An 18911-nucleotide genomic window follows, 5' to 3' on the forward strand; every position below is an offset into this window, starting at 1 on the left:
GTGCTGTAACCTCCTTTGTATGCAAAGTGTGCAGAAGGGACAAGGAGGCACTGCAGGAACTGTGGGAAGCGGCGGGCAAAGCTGTGTGGAAGAGCAGCACCAGTGCCTGTGCTCTTGCTGACAGCCTCTGCCGAGCCTGGCCCTGCTCAATGCCGGTATGTGGGCTGCCAGCTGCCCTGCCCCTTGACTTATGTGCTGTATATGCACTAGGAGAATCAACTTCCAGTTAAGACTGCGCTTACAACACCAAACTCATACTCGCAGAATCTAGGGCACATTATGCACAGGTCTCTGAGATGAAAGGCTAGCCATGAACTAGCCATTCTCCCATCAAATCCTTTCAGTCAATCTAATGAGAAACACTAAGGAACATGTTTCCAGCTCTTCTCTGGGTTTGGCTGACTTCTAAAACAAGGCTAATTGTCTACATGTGTCTTGTTCAGTTGAAACTCTCCCAGAAAACAGTCTATCTGGCTGGGCTTAAAAGTTACCTCTGATCCTGTCAGCCATGTTACTCTAGTTAATGCTGGAGGTTAAATTCCATTGATATTTGAAGTGCATATTCTACTACAATGCACAAAGAAAAACTAAGCCATTTTATTCAGTCTGTGACCCCATTAGGTCAATGAAATGTTCTTAAAATTAACAGCTCACCAGTGTATTTGCTAGTTGAGTAATCAACATAATGATATTGTTTTGAGAATATATTCTTCAAATAAGTGGGCAGAGTTGACAATTAATACTTCTGTAGGTAAAATGATATCTGCCTATTTACGTAATTAATTAAATTAATTAAAATGCTTTTTAATGCATTTGAAAGAGAAAAGATGTGTTTTGTTAGCAGCAATTTGGAAACCTTTCCCACCATTAGAAAAAAGGTTTATTTTTAATATGGAATATCGAATCATAGAATCATTTAGGTTGGAAAAGACCTATGTCATATTACAAGTCAGTTTTCCTTTAGCAACAAGAAGGAAGTTCTTAAAATGAATACAGTTTCACCTTATTCATCACAAATTAAAATAATAACTTGTTCTGCTTACATTAGCATCTGATTGTTAACATATATCCAAAGATAAGCTTTAACTTTAAAATACATTCTGGGAGCTTTTTGCTTTTGATATATTACTGTGCATTGTCCAAAGCTAATAAATATAATACAAATTTATTTAACTACAATTCAAATTGGATGCTAGCCAATCTGGTTTTGTTTGTTTAATAGCTTAAGTGACATGTTTTGTGCTTTCTTGTTGCCCATACTTTTCACATAAGACTGGTTTTTGCCTACTGGAACTGAAGTTTTGGAGAGGAATAAAACAGTCTTTTCCTTGCTATTTGCTTTAAAGAAGAAAGTTACATGGAAGCTCATATATTTTTGGTAGGCACATATGGAACAAATGTAATTCTATGACCGATCCAGCAGATTGTTTAGCTGTATATCATGGTGTGCCATTTGGGGGAACAATCTGAAGTATGAAACAAACTCAAGTATGTGTGAAAGTTCTGTGGAGCAGAAGCAGCTTTATGTATAAAAATTCCCTTCTAACATGGCCCATGGATAATTATGCAGACTATTGCATGCATCTTTATAATGCTCACATTTTACTTTTAATCTAGTCCAATCTACTATGTCCATGAGAATATACAGACAAAAAATATATTGGTCATTTTCTGGATATCTTAAGGTGATGAAGAGACTAATGATGTAGTCCAAGAAGATGGAACATCACAACTGGATCACATAGGGCTGTAGCAATGTGATATATTGTGTGTGTAGTGGCCTTCAGTTATTCTCACTTTCATTATAAACTGGAAATTCTTGGGATAAATTAAATACCCAAAAGGTGTTTGGCATACATATAGCATTTATTTTATTTTACTTTTCATACCTTTTAATGTAACTTCATCAAACAGTCCCACAAGGTAAAACAACTTGTTGAAGATGCTGCAAGAATGTGCCTTGTACTTGTGTAACCAGTTCTGTTTGTTTATTTTTTTCAGACAGTGCATCAGTACTTCAGACTGTTTGTTCATGCCTCAAGGTACCTCAAACCTCAGTGCACCTTAAAGCACCCTTAGAGCATGGTGATACATGGCATCCTGGGCCACCTGGAAACAGAAGCATTGCAAAGCATCAGCAAACATCTGTTATGTTTCTGACATCAGTGAACTGCAACAAGAAAAGGGGAAACTAAACTGTGGGATAGAGAGCTAAGCAGTGAGTTCCCAGACTTGTTTCTGTGCTATGTAAATTGAGATTGCAGCAGATGCATTTGATATCTGATATATTAGCATAAATATAAAGGTGACAATAATGCTATGAAGTAGTGTTGATAAGTTAACTCTTAATATGTTGCATCGCGCAAAATATTACGTTAACTTCAGTGGAGGTTAGATAACTAGATATTATTTCTGTAAAGATGGACATGTAAAACAATGTCTGCCTTCTGTAGAGTGTTACCTTGGCAACTATTTTAAGGAGGGATTTGTTTGCTGGTGTCATGTGATGTTAGTTGCTGGTTACATATAAGTTCTCTGTTGACTCCTTTCTCCTGAAACATTCCATAATAGTTCTGCGCAATACTGTAATGGCTATTAATACTGGCAAATCTGTGATCAAAACCACTGGGGAAGACTTACTTCTGTTTTTACAGAGGAGGCAGCTGAAGCACAGGCCAAATCTTGCCTGAAGTAGTTGCCGCAGAAAATATATGGACTCGGTCAGAGATCAATATGATCAGACAAAAAGCCATTTATTACAAAGCCTTAACCCCTTAAATACTATTTCTTACATGCACTTACAGTGATTTGGCATATTATGATTGGATACATGTCTTGAAGACCCTTGTATGTGAAGACACAAAGAAGATTGTGTGAAGACACAAAATCACAGCCTCTAATAACAGCTACTTTACAAGCACACATATTCAGGATGTTACTTTTTAGTTGTCCCCAAGTGATGTTTTGCAGTTATTCGGTTTTTCTCTTCCTCTATCTCATTCTGCTTGGGGTATTCACGGTCAGCTCCTGTAGCTGAGGCATCAGGTTTTTCCATTCGTCTGTCCAGCTCATGGCAAGGCTTGACAAACTTTGCAGGCAGTCCAGGTTATCATTTCTTGAGAAGTAGACAGGTTAAACTGCATATGTGCAGCATCATTGCTGTCCCCCCCCCTTCCTCCCCCCTTTTTTTTCTTTTTTTTCCCCTGCAAAAGCCAGCCTGCTGGGCAGCAGCTACAGCCGCCTGCCTGCTTCAGCAGCAACTATAAAAACTATAAATACCTGCCGGCAGCCGCACTTTTACATTAACTGTTTCATGCCCAAAATGTTAAACAGCTACCCGTTAAATTTTGACATGAACCCAACAGTACACAAAACATCAATTGCCCTCAACACACACACACACGTGTGGGATCCCACAAGCACACTCCACACAAGAACAATATTTGAAACACAAAAAGACAATTATTACTCCCACTACACAGTCCCACGTACAGAACGTGGCATAAGGACCCTGTGGAGACTAACAGAGAAACAGCTCCGAGAAGCATCATTGCAGTGTGAGGTGGCAGGCTCAACCTTAGTGGGCGTCCCCACAGAGGCTCTGCCTCCCCCACATCCTATGAGGCTTGAGCTTTTATACTGACCAAAATGCACACTCATTCCGACACAGGTGGCCAGCCTGTGCTGGAAGAAGTGGCCAGCAATATCCACAAAGGTCTCCAAAGGTTGATAGAAACCTGGACATACTTATTTTTACCAACTTCTAGTTCATAAGTATCACAGTGAGACTGTATTAAATGAGACACAGTATGCTCAATACCCCTGATAAGAGCATACAAAAGACCTTCCCACCACTGAAAATGCACACAATATGCCTGTATCCCGTGTTTGTCTCGCTGTAAGTTCAGGGGGGTGGGTGGGGGGTGGTGTGTTTTTTTTGGGGGGGGTTGTTTTGTTTTGTTTTGGTTTGGTTTTTTGTGGTTTTTTTTTGTTTTGTTTTTTTTTTAACTTTAACGTAAAAAAGATTGCTCTCTTCACTTTAAGGACTGAAAACATCCATAAAATGGAAGTCCTAAGCTGAAATTTCAAGTAATTCAATGACTGAGAAGGGGGTTGTCCTGGGGTGGTGCTGGCTCTTTCCAGGGTTTCACCCATGGAGCTGGCACCCACCGCAGACCGGAATCTGTAATTACACATATATAACCTCGACCAGTTACTTTTACTTTCACAGGACCTTTCCAAATGCTGGTTTCCAAATCCTTGTACTGGACCAAAATACTCAGAGTTTTAGTCATATAACCTGAACCTAACGCCGGACCATGCTATAATAATAGCAGGGGTGTCATTAAAGTCTCCTGTCAATTGCACAAAATTCATAACATACACAGCTGTCTGTATCCTTACTACCGTTTTACGTCCTTCTTCCCCCATTTTTTGTTTTTCCAACAGTTGTTTCATAGTTTGACGTGTTCGTTCGATAATAGCTTGTCCTTTAGTACCCCCACGATCACCCTGACCTTGTTGTAGAAGGGGTTTAACAGCAGAGGCGAAGGCAGTAGCCATGTATCCAGCCTTTTCCTCTGCTGTGCCCACTTTAGAACATGCATCCATCATTTCTTGAAGGCCAGCAGATTTTGGCAAAACCTGCAAAATACACTTACAAGCTGGGTTAGCATTTTCCATAGCCAGAGACATAAGCATGGATTCTTTAGCATTAGATGCCAGATCAATATTCTTTTCGATAGCCTCTGTCAATCTGTCAATAAATTGCATATATGGCTCAGTAGGTCCCTGCTTTACTGATGTATATGAAGGATTAGGTTTTCCCACTTCCAGCACAGCTTTCAGAGCAGCTAAAGCCAATTGCTGTGCTTGCTGTAAAACTTCACTTTTCATACTAGCTTGTACTCCATCAGGGTGAAATTGTCCCTTTCCCCATAACATTTCAGATGAAACACCGTGCAAAGGGTGATGAGGATTACACTCTGAATTCTCATCTGCAGTTCTTGCAGCAAGCTCCTCAAACCCACTTTTAAAATGTAGGAGCTGTGAAGGAGTTAATAAAATTGCAGCCACTCTGAGACAATCATTTGGAGTTAGACTGTACTGAGAGGATATGCTGGAAGAGCTTAAGGATGACCATTTTTTCTTTACTTAATTGATTCCCCATCCTAACCCTCTTCCAGATCCCGTTGGCTGTTATCTTATTTGCACTGCACAGTGTCTTCCGGACTCACAAGGCTCCGTTCCAAGGTGACTACCTCCCAATCCTGGTCCTGCCGGATCGAACCCAGCCGACGTCCCTGCGGCTCCCTGTTTTCCACTTTCTTCGGTGCCACGCGCTTTAATTCCTTCAGTTTCAATATGAAAAATATGTGGGGTCCCTGTTTGGGCGCCATTTGCCGCAGAAAATATATGGACTCAGAGATCAATATGATCACACAAAAAGCCGTTTATTACAAAGCCTTAACCCCTTAAATACTATTTCTTACATGCACTTACAGTGATTTGGCATATTATGATTGGATACATGTCTTGAAGACCCTTTGCAACTAGCATATAATTGGTTAAGCACAGGTGTGAGAACTTGACCTCGAAAGCTTGCCTACAGTCCACAGTTCTCATTACCTCAGTGAATTCCAGCTTCTTCTTATCTTGCTTGCTTAAGCTTCCTTGGGCCTCTCATGGCTGTATCTTTAAGGATTATTCAGAGTTTATGTACCAATTATCCATTCTCCTGTGAGAACACTGTCTCCACAAGTAGTTTAGTGGCAATGCTAAGAAGAGGAATGACGTGTCTTGACTGTGTTTATTTTAATAAATTGCAAGAGTTGCTCCTGTGCATCCCTTTTCCTTATACAACTGCAAAATAGAGGTTGCTACAATGACTTGCCTGATCTATGGAGATTTGCAAGAACAATTTGAGACTCCAATTAGTGAGTCAAGGAAATGACTAAACAAGAGCTTCTTACAAAGACTGAAGGAGACATGATACAGTTGAAAATGGTTACTCACATTTGAGGTCTACCTATCTAGTTCTTAATATTGGCTTTGGCTTGGCTTGGCGAGCGAGCAAAGATTTGGGAAGGGCTTTAACCATGCTTACTACAAGCGCGATGACCAAGGGCATGTGGGATATGCAAATCTGGTTGGAAAAAAGGGTGCTTAGGCAATCAGGAAGTGTCCGACCAGGACTGTCATTAGACCATCGTGAGACAGGTTAGTTTTACCCTACTGATGATGTGTTGTTGCAATAGTAATCCTGCTCAGTACGAGAGGAACCGCAGGTTCAGACCCCTGGTGCTTGCGCTTGGCTGAGGAGCCACTGGTGCAAGGCTACCATCTGCGGGCTTATGACTGAATGCCTCTAAGTCAGTTCTTAATATTATCTAATAAAGAAGAGGGCAAAGAAGCAGATCTATATATTTATAGAATGCAATGTATATAGATTTGCTATTCATGTAATTCATATGTTATCAATTGTAAAAAAAATCAACCAACAAGAAAAATAATCTGGAAAATAAATACTTAGAACAATTCAACAAACTAATGCTTATCTGTTTAAGCCTTGATTCTGCAAAGCCAAGCCCTTCTTAGAGGTATGTCCTGGGTTCAGCAGTAGCAGTCATTTTTCTCCTTCTTGGTAGCTGGTTCAGTGCAGTGTTTTGACTTTCAGCTCGGGAACAGAGCTGATAACAATGATGGTTTGGTTTGGCAAAGGACTTTGTGAGCCTCATGCTCTGCCAGGGAGGAGGGGAAGCCGGGAGGAAGCAGAGACAGGACACCTGACCCAAACTGACCAAAGAGGTATTCCATACCACAGCACGTCATGCCCAGGATGTAACTGGGAGTTAGCTGGAAGGGCTGGGAGACTGCAGGGTTGGAGGAGGTATGGGTCGGTGCTAGGTCGGGCTTGGGGGGCGAGTTATCGGTCAGCTGGTGCTGAGGTGTTGTATTCTCTTCCCTTGTTATTTCCTTTATCATTATTGTTATTGGTGGTAGCAGTAGTGATTTGTGTTATGCATTAGTTACTAAACTGTTCTTATCTCAACCTGTGGGAGTTGCATTCTTTTCGATTCTCCTCTCCGTCCCTCCGGGAGTAGGGGGAGGGAAAGAAGGGGGGGAGTGAGTGAACGAATTGCCTGACTGGGTTTAAACAAGGTACCAAGGAATCTCAGCTTTTGTGGTGAAGTTGAATGTGCTCAGCAGTACTTCTCTGGATTGGAATTTAGGCCACCAAAAATCATCTGATAGATTACAAGACCCAACAAATTGAAAGGAAAAAGCAGATCTTACAGAAAGTATGTCGACAGGGGAAATTCTGCTATAGGTCTTAATCTGATGATATATTCAGTTTGGCTATTGTTCCATTCTGGCCATATTGTGATGAAATGTTTAAACTAGCATAGCTATTTTACACCCTGGGTAGTGATTTAAAGAAGTATTCTGATGTGGCAGAAAAAAAACACTGAAACAGATACCACTTTACACATTGCCTCAAGTGTTTGCGTGTTCACATCGAGTGGGTAAAATATTCAGAAAAGTAAATTCTGACTGATATGATTGAATTCACGCATATCCTACCTGTACAGGATTGACTGAAATTTTGAAAGTAGGTCTTCTTATCTGAGACACTCAGCATGTCTACAAATGTCCTAATTGTTTCTTCCATTAGGTTAGAGTGTGGGCCCCAGGGTCATGAGATAGTTAAGTGATAAATATTTGAGCACTTTGACTCATCTTTTTGTTCTGAAAGCAATGTCTGTTTCAGTGAAAATGTTTCTTATTGAGTTAAAAGACTTTTTCCTGTGGAAAGGGTTTATTTTGAAGATATAACAGCTTAACTAAACTAAAATCATCTTCCAAAGGAATGCAGGAAATATTCACAACTAAGTCTATTTGCAAAATGTTGTGAACTCTTCCCTTTGAAAATGATTTCTAAAGTTCAAAGGAGGTCCCCAATTTTTGGAGTGAGTGCATCTTGCTGTCATTAGTGTTACTGCTAATGGGGAGGAGCGGGAAGAACCTTGAATAGGAATTTGTTTGCATTATTCAGCATAAAGCTACCTGCTTTTTGCTCTAATGCGAGAGGCATACAACTAGAGCAAATAAAGACACTACCATCACTACCCTCACAAAGGTCTGTGACTTCCAAAGGGTATTGATTCCTTTTTAAAACTTCAAAGAAACCAACCGGCCTTCTCCATCTAACTTGAGGCTCAAGACTTCTGATCTTTTCTTTTCAGGCCAAGTTATGAACTGCTGAAACACAGGGGTTTATCATAGAGCCCCAGTGCAAGCTGAGCTCTGGCTACAGTACAATTTAAATTATTTATGCACAGAGCTGTGTTCAGTTCATGCATACATTTGTCAGTCAGGAAGTCTCTTAATCAAGCAGGAACCCTGGCACGTTCATTACAGAAGTAAGAACATTGAATTTGGGATCGTATTTTTAGGGCATTTAACAGACAGGGGTTATTAAGCTGTCAACCCCTCTTTTCTGCTGACTCCCCTATCTTCCTCCCCTTCTTCTGCAATGCATTGTCATTTTTTTATTAAGAGCACACTAATAGTTAAGAGACAGGAACCCTAAACACCTGACTAGTTCACTTAAATGACAGGTTATTTTTTTCCCTCTATTCCCTGTTCAAGAACTCCTGCTTATCTTCCCAGCATGCAGGGCTGTGTGACCCTTAACATCTAGCAGTGATCATCTTACTGTCATAGCGATTGCCTTCCTCCCTGTCCTGGGTTCAGCAGTAGCAGTCATTTTTCTCCTCCTTGGTAGCTGGTGCAGTGCAGTGTTTTGACTTTCAGCTCGGGAACAGAGCTGATAACAAGGATGTTTTGGTTTGGCCAAGGACTTTGTGAGCCTCATGCTCTGCCAGGGGGGAGGGGAAGCCGGGAGGAAGCAGAGACAGGACACCTGACCCAAACTGACCAAAGAGGTATTCCATACCACAGCACGTCATGCCCAGGATGTAACTGGGAGTTAGCCGGAAGGGGGCGGGGAGACTGCAGGGTTGGAGGAGGTATCGGTCGGAGCTTGGTCGGGCTTGGGGGGGCGAGTTATCGGTCAGCTGGTGCTGAGGTGTTGTATTCTCTCCCTTGTTATTTCCTTTATCATTATTATCACTGGTGGTAGCAGTAGTGATTTGTGTTATACCTTAGTTACTAAACTGTTCTTATCTCAACCCGTGGGAGTTGCATTCTTTTCGATTCTTCTCTCCGTCCCTCCGAGAGCAGGGGGAGGGCAAGAAAGGGGGGGAAGTGAGCAAACGAATTACCTGACTGGGTTTAAACCACGACAGTTCTTTTTGGCGCCCAACGTGGGGCACGAAGGGTTGAGATAACGACAGATCTGACCAGATTAATAGTCACTCATCACAATGACGATTTATTGGCTCTCAGAGTTGTTTCTCTTGATCTCACAGCTTCAGAATGTTGTAACTTACGTAGAGACGGTATTTGCTGTGATAGTGTTTATCAAGTGTGGGGCCTGGGCTAAGGTTCTTGTCTCACTGTGCTTTATGGCAATGGCTTGTAATACGGGCGGGCTCCAGCAGCAGGGCGGGACGGACGTGGCCGTGGACTTGTACCTGGCCGTCCGGCTGCTCTTCACCGCCCTGGCCCTCACCCTACTCTCCATCTTCGTGAGGCTGCGGGGAACTGAGGGGGAGCGGCCCCGGGAGCCGGCGGCTGCTGAAGCGGCCCGGGAGAGCGGCCCCGGGCACCAAGCGGCGGCGGGAGCGGGGCCGGAGGCCGCGAGGGGACGGCTGCCGGTGGAGGAGGCCGGGGCAGTCGAGGAGCAGAAGGAGGCGGCTGCCGAGCAGCGGGATAAGGCGGCGGAGGAGCCGAGCCCCGCGGAGGAGCTGAGCCCCGCGGCCGAGCCGAGCCCCGCGGCGGCCGAGAGCATCCCCCGGAAGCCGCCTGCCGAGCCCCAGGAGGATGCAGGAGACCACGCAGCATTTCCCAGCAAGGCAGAGGAGGAAGAGCTGGACTCAGGAAAAGAGAAGCTGGTGGTGGGAGAGCCGGCAAGCACAGCAGCTTCACCAGCCCCAGTGACAAGTACAGCAGCATCGTTTGAGAGTTCTGAAGGTTTTGAATGGCCTTTGGGTATCCTTGGGACCTGCCTGCTGATTGTGATGGGGATCAGCATGTTGGCACACACACAGACTGTGTTTTACTCACAACCATTTTGTCTGATCTCAAAAGTTAAGCAGAGTCAGGTTTGGGTCTTGTCTGGGGTTAGACGACAATATAGGGGGATCAAGAGATTTTCCCCAAGGCTGGACAGTCATGAGTGGCAGGGTGTGTGGGACAGTATGGGCAAGTATCTAGTCCACTGGGCCCCTCCAGTGCTTTGGAAGCATCGGAGATGGAAGGCAGCTGTATGGAGTCCCCAGCAACAAGCTGCAGAAACTGCTTAAGGGGACAGTGAATTATTTTAAGCCTGGTGGGTCCATGGCACTTCAGGCCATCAGAGCAGAGATGCAACAAAGAGATGGACTCATGATCGAGGGGTGGACTTAGCAATGGACACTATTGCCCAGGTTATTCACGAGTGTGAACACTGCACACAGTCTCTCCTGCTCTGGAAGACTGTTACAAGAGATGGAGCCTGACACGGACCAGATTGACTCAGCAGCTTTATAGGGACTGGTCCATGCACTAAGATAAGAGTGCACTGAGATAAGAGTGATGGTATATTGAAAATGTGGGATCTGAGCATGACGTGAATGGTATGGAATAAGGGGTGGATAATGTCCTGGGTTCAGCAGTAGCAGTCATGTTTCTCCTCCTTGGTAGCTGGTGCAGTGCAGTGTTTTGACTTTCAGCTCGGGTACAGAGCTGATAACGATGTTTTGGTTTGGCCAAGGACTTTGTGAGCCTCATGCTCTGCCAGGGAGGAGGGGAAGCCAGGAGGAAGCAGAGACAGGACACCTGACCCAAACTGACCAAAGAGGTATTCCATACCACAGCACGTCATGCCCAGGATGTAACTGGGAGTTAGCCGGAAGGGCGGGGAGACTGCAGGGTTGGAGGAGGTATCGGTCGGAGCTTGGTCGGGCTTGGGGGGGCGAGTTATCGGTCAGCTGGTGGTGAGGTGTTGTATTCTCTTCCCTTGTTATTTCCTTTATCATTATTATCACTGGTGGTAGCAGTAGTGATTTGTGTTATACCTTAGTTACTAAACTGTTCTTATCTCAACCCGTGGGAGTTGCATTCTTTTGATTCTCCTCTCCGTCCCTCCGAGAGCAGGGGGAGGGCAAGAAAGGGGGGGAAGTGAGCAAACGAGTTACCTGACTGGGTTTAAACCACGACACTCCCTCTGATCCTCACTTACTTCGTTCTCTCCTTTAAAGCCAGTGTGCTGGAACCTTTTCTTCCCACTTTTAAATCTGTCCTGTATCCAGGATACCGTGTGTGTCTAATGTGATACAACTTGAAAGAAACCGAAACAGTCAATTATCTGCCCCTGAAAGTCTAGTTATGGATACAGAGGGCTTTCTGTTCATTGGTGTGTTTGAAAACCAGCATTAAACTAGAATGACACAGATCTTATTGAACTTGATCCAGATCTTAGGTCCCTTCTAAGCAAACAATGCAATTATGGGAAACACCCTTTTCAGCAGACACATGCGGTATTGTGTAGAAGAAGGCTGTTGGCTGAAGGCAGTTGGCTGAAGCCTTACAAAATGTGACATACATTAAGGACCTGAAACCTCCTGACAGCAGTTTCCCCTTTGTGCTTGTCCTGGATTCAGCAGTAGCAGTCATTTTTCTCCTTCTTGGGAGCTGGTGCAGTGCTGTGTTTTGACTTTCAGCTCAGGAACAGAGCTGATAACAAGGATGTTTTGGCTTGGCCAAGGACTTTGTGAGCCTCATGCTCTGCCAGGGAGGAGGGGAAGCCGGGAGGAAGCAGAGACAGGACACCTGACCCAAGCTAGCCAAAGAGGTATTCCATACCACAGCACGTCATGCCCAGGATGTAACTGGGAGTTAGCCGGAAGGGGGTGGTAGACTGCGGGGTTGGAGGAGGTATCAGTCAGAGCTTGGTCGGGCTGGGGGGGGGGCGAGTTATCGGTTGGCTGGTGGTGAGATGTCGTATTCTCTTACCTTGTTATTTCCTTTATCATTATTATCATTGGTGGTAGCAGTAGTGATTTGTGTTATACCTTAATTACTAAACTGATCTTATCTCAACCGGTGGGAGTTGCATTCTTTTTGATTCTCCTCTCTGTCCCTCTGGGAGTAGGGGGAGGGCAAGAACAGGGGGAAGTGAGTGAACAAGCTGTCTGGCTGGGTTTAAACCACGACAGTTCTTTTTGGCGCCCAACGTGGGGCACGAGAGGTTGAGACAAGGACAGATCTGCCCAGATTGATAGCCACTCGTCACAATGCTGATTTATTGGCTCTCAAGGTTGTTCCTCTTGATCTCACAGTTTCAGAATGTAGTGCCTTACTTAGACCCGGTATTTGCTGTATTAGTGTTTATCAAGTGAGGGGCTTGGGCAAAGGTTCTCGCCTCACTGTACTTTATGGCAATGACTTGTAATACGGGGGGGCTCCAGCAGCAGGGCGGGATGGACGTGGCCGTGGACTTGTACCTGGCCGTCCGGCTGCTCTTCACCGTCCTGGCCCTCGCCCTCGCCTCCGTCTTTGTGAGGCTGCGGGGAGCCGAAAGGGAGAGGCCCCGGGATCCGGCGGCTGCTGAAGCGGCCCAGGAGAGCGGCCCCGGGGACCAAACGGCGGCGGGATAAGGCCCGAAGGCCGCGAGGGGACAGCTGCCGGTGGAGAAGGTCGGGGCGGTCGAGGAGCGGAAGAAGGCGGCGGAGGAGCCGAGTCCCGCGGAGGAGCTGAGCCTCGCGGCAGAGCCCAGCCCCGCGACGGCCGAGAGCATCCCCCGGAAGCCGCCCGCCGAGCCCCAGGAGGATGCAGGAGACCACGCAGCATTTCCCAGCAAGGTAGAAGAGGAAGAGCTGGACTCAGAAAGAGAAGCTGGTGGTGGGAGAGCCGGCAAGCACAGCAGTTGCACCAGCCCCAGTGACAAGTACAGCAGCATCATTTGAGAGTTCTGAAGGTTTTGAATGGCTTTTGGGTATCCTTGGGACCTGCCTGCTGATTGTGATGGGGATCAGCATGTTGGCACACACACAGACTGTGTTTTACCCACAACCTGATGCGCGGATAAACTCCACAACTCGTTAAAAGTTGTAAAGTAGGTATGCTTTTATTCAGCGCTGAGACGCATAGGGATAATTCCTCAAAGATATGCGTGCCTCAGTGTTGTTTCCCTCTACATTTATTCTCTAAAGTCATATATATTCAGGAGGTTACACAATACGCCTATACATATTCATGTCCTATCCCCGCTTTGTATTATAATGAGCCAGAAGGTCCTCTGCACCTGCGCAGTGCCCCCTCTGGTCATGGGCAGGGGTCTCAAGATGAAGTAAATGAGTCTTCCTCCTCTGGGTAGGGGTCTTCAAGATGAAGTAAATGAATCTTCCTCTTCTTGCACTTTTCACCTTTTCTAGTCTTTACTTATGGCCTTAGAGTTTGGTCAGTATCCCAGCCGTAAATTCTCTGCTTCTCCCCTTTATCAGTAGAGTTTGGTCAGTATCCCAGCCGTAAATTCTCTGCTTCTCCCCCTTATCAGTAGAGTCTGATCAGTGTCCCAGCCGTAAATCCTCTGCTTCTCCCCTTTATCAGTAGAGTTTGATCAGTGTCCCAGCCGTAAATTCTCTGCTTTTCCCCTTTATCAGTAGATTCAGGCGTCTGCTCATTAACAGGACCGGAGGTTTCAGGCGTCTGCTTATTAACAGGACCGGAGGTCTCTGTTCTGCTTAGCAGGCATTTACAACAGATAGTCTTTTGTTTAAACAAATTCCTTTAACAAACAAATTCCTCTAATTCCCGTTCAACCCCCCTGTACTACAACCCCCTGTACTACCCCCCTGCACTACCCCCCCTGTACTACCCCCCTGTACATTGGTCAACCCTCTGTATCAAACCATTTTGTCTGATCTCAAAAGTTAAGCAGAGTCAGGTTTGGGTCTTGTCTGGGGTTAGACGACTATATAGGAGGACCAGGAGATTTGCCCCAAGGCTGGACAGTCATGAGTGGCAGGGTGTGTGGGACAGTATGGGCAAGTATCTAGTCCACTGGGCCCCTCCACTGCTCTGGAAGCGTCAGAGATGGAAGGCAGCTGTATCGAGTCCCCAGCAACAAGCTGCAGAAATTGCTGAAGGGGACAGTGAATTATTTTGAGCTTGGTGGGCCCATGGCATTTCAGGCCATCAGAGCAGAGATGCAACATAGAGATGGGCCTGTGATCGAGGGGTGGACTTAGCAATGGACACTATTGCCCAGGTTATTCAAGAGTGTGAACACTGCTCACATTCTCTCCTGCTCTGAAAGACAGTTACAAGAGATGGAGCCTGGCATCTTGGACCAGATGGACGCAGCAGCTTTATAGCTACTGGTCCATGCACTTAGGTAAGAGTGATGGTATATTGAAAATGTGGGATCTGAGCATGACGTGAATGGTATAGAATAAGAGGTGGATAATGTCCTGGGTTCAGCAGTAGCAGTCATTTTTCTCCTTCTTGGGAGCTGGTGCAGTGCAGTGTTTTGACTTTCAGCTTGGGAACAGAGTTGATAACAAGGATGTTTTGGCTTAGCCAAGGATTTTGTGAGCCTCATGCTCTGCCAGGGAGCAGGGGAAGCCAGGAGGAAGCAGAGACAGGACACCTGACCCAAGCTAGCCAAAGAGGTATTCCATACCACAGCACGTCATGCCCAGGATGTAACTGGGAGTTAGCCGGAAGGGCTGGGAGACTGCAGGGTTGGAGGAGGTATCGGTCAGAGCTTGGTCGGGCTGGGGGGGCGAGTTATCGGTCGGCTGGTGATGAGATGTTGTTTTCTCTTCCCTTGTTATTTCCTTGATCATTGTTATTATTGGTGGTAGCAGTAGAGATTTGTGTTATACCTTAGTTACTAAACTGTTCTTATCTCAACCCATGGGAGTTGCATTCTTTTCGATTCTCCTCTCCATCCCTCTGGAAGTAGGGGGAGGGCAAGAAGGGGGGGGAAGCTGTCTGGCTGGGTTTAAACCACGACAGTGCTCAGCTCACCCTGCTGTACCATGCTGCTGCAAAGGTCTGAGCCCTACTGGGGCCTGAGTTCTTCTCACTCAACTCCCAGTGTGTTAGGCAGGAATCCTGCACATATACTGAGAGCTGGTGTATAGGTTTCAGTGCTGTGATTGGGGTGAGAGCAAAAACTGAGGTGGTGTTTGCAAGCAAATTTTATTGGCCAAGAGATAGCTGGGGGGTACTTGGACTGTTTTAGATGCCTGTATACTAGGAATACTGGTGTCAGATGTCCTTATTCCGCTCTCAAGCTTCAGTAGACTTCCCATGTGATTTTTCAAGAATAATTGTAATCCCTGCCTCAGTTTCTCATATTTGAAAATAAAGACAGTAACTTCTTTGAGGTATGGGAGACTTAATTAGACTTTTCAGAGTTTTATTTTGCCTGTTTGAACATGAAGTATTGCTAGGCAATTATTTATATCTGTGTATTAAAGACCAGCTGCCAGCTGTGGAAGAGGGAGGAAGGAGGCCATGTTGTGCAGAAGGTTTTTTTAGATTGCTTAGTTTCAGGATTCCTGTGATCTATTCACAGTTCGGCAACTTGCATGGGTTAATTACCAACTGCTCTAAACTTCCATTTCCTTGCATGCAAATGGAGGATAAGATAATAGTCTTCTTTGCAAAAAAACCTAAATCTCTTAACATTTGAAGATGAAAGGTAAAAAATAAACAGTTGTTTTAAATCCTGGTTGAATAGAATATGTGCACTGAACTTAAACTACTGTTACATCTACATTTTAAGGTAAAATATCTGAAAGTCAGTTTCTCCTTCACATACCTATTGAATGTTGAGTTCAGACTCTCACTGAATCACATGACACGCACTCCTCAAATAGCTGTCTCCAGAGAAATACTATGTTCTAGCTCTCCATGTATTTCAAATAACTACAAGGCCATTTATTTTCTATTTCATAGAATCATCGAATAGTTAGGGTTGGAAAGGACCTTAAGATCATCTAGTTTCAACCCCCTTGCCATGGGCAGGGACACCTCACACTAAACCATGTCACCCAAGGCTCTGTCCAACCTGGCTTTGAACACCACCAGGGATGGAGCATTCACAACTTTCCTGGGCAACCCATTCCAGTGCCTCACCACCCTAACAGGAAATTATTTCTTCCTTATATCCAATCTAAACTTCCCCTGTTTAAGTTTTAACCCATTACCCCTTGTCCTATCACTACAGTCCCTAATGAATAATCCATCCCCAGCATCCCTATAGCCCCCCTTCAGATACTGGAAGACTGCTATGAGTTCTCCATGCAGATTTCAAACCAAAATAGTCAAATGGAGTGCATAGCCTTTTCTAGTTGCTAAGCAACACTTTGTAACATGTATCCTGCATTTTGCTGTGCCATTTATCAATTCGCACAGGTTCTTGTTTGTTCATTTCCAGTCTAGTAACAATGATTACGATATTTCCAGTGACAGTATAGATCAAAGTATTGCCTAGAAGGATAAACATGTTAACTGGCAGAGAGTGAATGAAGCACAAGCCTTTTAGTATAAAGGACTTGGCATGTCATCCATTGTCAAAGCTATTCCAGCGAATGCCATCTATACCCAACAGATGTGCCACTAAGGAGTTATCCTCTTTCCAAAGTACTACTTGATGTGCTGGTGTGACTAAGTAAGGATGATAGCTGCTGCTGAGCTTTGTAAGCAGCTGAGACAAATGCTGTTGTCAGCCATAGCAGTATCTGGAGATCTCTGCTGTCTTCACTTGAGCTACTTCAGTTTTGCATCCATATAACCAATGGCAGAATTATATTAAACTGCTATTTTTTCTTCCTTTGCCCTTTATGAACACTTACAAACAAACCAACCAGAGTCTAATGTTTGACTCTTTGATATTACTTGTCTCTGATAAACTCCAAGTGTTATGCCTAATGAAAGTTGTCTGTATAGAATTGTAGAATCATAGAATGGTTAGGGTTGGAAAGGACCTTAAGATCATCTAGTTCCAACTCCTCATTCCTCATAACAAGGCAGGACATATAGCTGTTTTTTGCTATGCTTTCTGCATTTCCAAACTTATGCTTAAAAACTGCAGATGATCTGAGTCCCTTTGTTAACATGCAATTCGGAGAAGAGGGTAGAAAGAAGGTTGTTCAGGCAATACTTTTGAAAGTAGGTACGAAAGTTTTTAAAAGCTGCATGTAGCACATATTTTTTTCCCCCTTGTGCCTGTTTTGTCATCACAAGCTACTTGTGCATTTGTATGGCATCTTTAATTTGCAACATGTGTCAGAATCTCAGTGGTGCTGTATACACTGGACCAAATGTCAGATAGATACTGACAAGCATATTGTCCTGGGCTCATATTCATTAAAAGTACTACCAAGTGAGAAATGGTGTGGTACAGTGTTAAGTTTGACATGGATGGCAACGTTTTTGACTCCGTTACAGTATTCCAAATCCTATGGAAAAGCTGGGGGGAATTTAAAAAAAAACCTTGTATTCCTATTGTATAATGCAAGAGGATAGTTCCAAGAAGTGGACATTTCCCATTGCAGCAACTAAAATTACAGTATCACAGTATGCTAGAGATTGGAAGGGACCTCGAAAGATCATCTAGTCCAATCCCCCTGCCAGAGCAGGAACACCTGGATAATGTTACACAGGAATGTGTCCAGGCGGGTTTTGAATGTCTCCAGGGAAGGAGACTCCACAACCTCCCTGGGCAGCCTGTTCCAGTGTTCCGTCACCCTCACTGAGAAGAAGTTTCTTCTCAAGTTTAAGTGGAACCTCTTGTGTTCCAGTTTGTACCCATTACCCCTTGTCCTATCATTGTTTGCCACTGAGTAGAGCCTGGCTCCATCCTCGTGACACTCCCCCTTTATATATTTATAGACACTTATAAGGTCACCCATCAGTCTCCTCCGAACTATAGAGACCCAGCTCCCTCAGTCTTTCCTCATAAGGGAGATGCTCCACTACCTTAATCATCTTTGTTGCCCTGCGCTGGACTCTCTCCAGCAGCTCCCTGTCCTTCTTGAACTGAGGGGCCCAGAACTGGACACAATATTCCAGATGCGGTCTCACCAGGGCAGAGTAGAGGGGAAGGAGGACCTCTCTCGACCTACTAACCACAGCCCTTCTAATACAACCCAGGATGCCATTGGCCTTCTTGGCCACAAGGGCACAGTGTCGGCTCATGGTCATCGTGTCGTCCACTAGGACCCCCAGGTCCCTCCCCGCTACACTGCTCTCTAACAGGTCGTTCCCCAACCTATACTGGAACCTGGGGTTGTTCCTGCCCAGATGCAGGACTCTACACTTTCCCTTGTTATATTTCATCAAGTTAGTCCCTGCCCAACTCTCCAGCCTGTCCAGGTCTCGCTGGATGGCAGCACAGCCTTCTGGCGTGTCAGCCACTCCTCCCAGCTTAGTGTCATCAGCAAACTTGCTGATAGTACACTCAATTCCCTCATCTAAATCGTTGATGAATATATTAAATAATACTGGTCCCAGTACTGACCCTTGAGGTACTCCACTAGTTACAGGCCTCCAACTAGACTCAGACCCATAGACTACAACTCTCTGGCTTCTCTCCTTCAGCCAGTTCGCAGTCCACCTCACTACCTGATCATCCAGTCCACACTTCCTCAATTTAGCTGTGAGGATGCTGTGGGAGACTGTGTCAAATGCTTTGCTGAAGTCAAAGGAGACCACATCCACCGCTCTGCCATCATCCATCCATCGTGTTATTTCCTCATAAAAGGCTAAGAGATTGGTCAAACATGATT

Source organism: Pezoporus flaviventris, unplaced genomic scaffold, assembly GCF_033815535.1.
Source record: "Pezoporus flaviventris isolate CSIRO_AGI_PZ_B2104156 unplaced genomic scaffold, CSIRO_AGI_Pfla_v1 ptg000121l, whole genome shotgun sequence".
Classification (NCBI taxonomy): domain Eukaryota; kingdom Metazoa; phylum Chordata; class Aves; order Psittaciformes; family Psittacidae; genus Pezoporus; species Pezoporus flaviventris.